This window comes from Bactrocera tryoni, unplaced genomic scaffold (assembly GCF_016617805.1).
Source record: "Bactrocera tryoni isolate S06 unplaced genomic scaffold, CSIRO_BtryS06_freeze2 scaffold_25, whole genome shotgun sequence".
NCBI lineage: Eukaryota > Metazoa > Arthropoda > Insecta > Diptera > Tephritidae > Bactrocera > Bactrocera tryoni.
Window position 1 is genome coordinate 27821846 of NW_024395977.1, and position 2643 is coordinate 27824488.

The window sequence follows — 2643 nt, forward strand, 5'->3', positions numbered from 1 at the left end:
CAAAATTTAAAATTTATATGTAGTTTAAATGCTAACACAACACCCTAATTACCATGAAAGTAGCAAAAAAAGTGTAACACAACACCCTAAGATTTTCTAGAGGTGAGTATGTGTATGTAAATAAAGAAAAGGTTTATTACTGTATATACTGAGACGTGATGTACTCAACCCTGCTCTTGCTCTAATGAGTAGTGGGAGTATCCAAAGAGGATTTAGGTTATGGAATTTTTTTATTGATAGAATGGCAACGATTGACCTTAGTTAGGGAACCTTGGGTTGATTCAGAGAGAAGCAGTCTTCAAATATTTTTACAAAAATTAATGGGATGTTCCCATCAGAGTTTTCTACAAAGGAACCATTGCCTAAAATTCATTGGAAAAATTTCTCTTGCGCCGATGCTTCAGATTGTGAATCTGCTAAATGTCACATCTTCTTTGGTTCACAACAAAGTTATCGAGAAATACTCCATTATTTTGAGTTTCTTAGATTATTGCACTTAGATAGGACACATTTCCTAATAGAGATTTAACGCAATTTCCATGGACTTCAGTAGAACTCAAAGAATGTGTCCATCGATTACACGAGTATTTGACCCTGCAATACTAATGTCTTCATTTCAACATTTTTTAATGAAAATTATTCACAAGAAATATCCAGATTACATAATCTCATTTTTTTCAATGAGCGACAGAGGAGAACAGTGTCGTTCATAAAGTTATTGCAATTATCGAATACCAATTAAAATCAATGCAAGATGGTGTTTAACATTTCTATTTCAGGAAGAGAGGCTCAATCAATATATATTATAATACTTGAAGATTTTTTTTATAACTTTTCTACAACAGGATTTGCCAGTCTCTAATTCTAAACCTGTCAAATACTTCCTGATTTGTTTTATGGACATTGAAGTGTTATGACAAATTCCATAACCTAAATCCTTTTTGGGTACTCCCACTACTCATTAGAGCGAGAGGAGGGTTGAGTACATCACGTGACTCAGTGTCAGATTTTTAAATACAAAATTACTATTATAACATCGCTTTCCCAATTAAAAAAAAATATTTTCTGATAATTCCCAAATGATTTTACGTCTGTTGCAATTTAAATTTCGCCATTCCCTCAAAAATTCGCCAAGTATACGGTTGAATATGTTTTTAATGATTCTTAATTAACTGTTCGTTCCCAAATTATAACAAGGCTTTCCCGAAATTTCCCAAATTAATTCCCGATTGTTCCATACATTAATTTATGAAAATGATCAATTTATTCGCCAAATATACGGCGGTGTCTTGAAGGGAGGAATAAATAAAATGGTCGATGTATCGAAAATATTTACCACCCTTAGTACATCGATGGATATTGGCCATCACTAATTCGTTTATACAATCTGTTATAGCTTTAGAAATGAAAGAGCTTGAACCAAACTCGGCCGAAACTTCATCCACGAACTTTAGACATGTTGAAAGTAGTTATTTAAAATTAAAGGAATCGAAAGAAATAAAGCACAGTTTATACAATATATCAGAAATGCTTAATACAGGGCTCGATTCACGCATGCTCGAGATTTGCATAAGATTGTTGGAAACGGGGATACATCCTCAAGCGCTCTCGGAAATTATTTACAAGATGAGGCAGAAGCTTCAGTGCGATATTTCTACATAATGCAATTAAAATATTTGTTTCTTTAGATTTTTGCTTGGCAAACAGATGTAAAAAATAGGACATGATATGAATAAATAATTACTGATTATGAAAATTCACATGTTTACTGAAATGTTTAAGTCTGACCACACAAATATTCTTTTATAGAATAAATTCCGTGCTTAGTTTCATAAAGCTAACTTGTCAAGGCATGGTTTTGGGTCGGCTTTAGATTGCTCTCCCAGGATTTGTCGAATGAAAGGGGGCACGATTCCGATTACTTTGGCGGTCAGGAAGAAAGCAAGAATTTCGGTATAAATGGGGTATGTGCGGATAGGGGAGCTTCTCCAGAGGAGGTATAAGCAAAAATAATGTTAACACTTATATTTTTTAAAACATTCCCGATTAAAAATTCAAAAATTTGTATTAAAAACACTTAGTATTTCACAATGTTTTATGAAATTTTTACATTTTTAACTTTGTTTATTTAAATATTCTTTCTAAACATTGAAATAAGTTAACATCTAAAATTTATTTTCTTTTATTTTAACTAAATTTATTAATTTGATAATCACTTAGCACACTCAACGTTCAAAATAATATGTATATACGTATGTATAATATGTGATTTATATAATAATAATAAGTAAAACTCTATGATAATATTATAAAATTTATATCAAAAACTTTCGCGCAGCCAATACCCAGGGTGACTGAAGCTATATCGCGTAGTACTCCGTTTTGCGTTGGCGGCCTTCGGCCGTGCTTTCAAAAAATAATCTTGGTCGAGCCAATACCCGCGGTGACTGAAGTACTTTCGCGTAGTACTCCTTTAAAAAAAATATTTCTGATCGAGCCAATACCTGGGGTAACATCAGTATTTTAGGCACAATTCCGATTTCTTTGGCGCCGCGATTTGAAGGTACCGTTGGAAAGAGGAAGTCCTTCTGATTAAAAAATATATAGGGTTATAGGTACCGCAAACGCTTAGTTTACGAGATA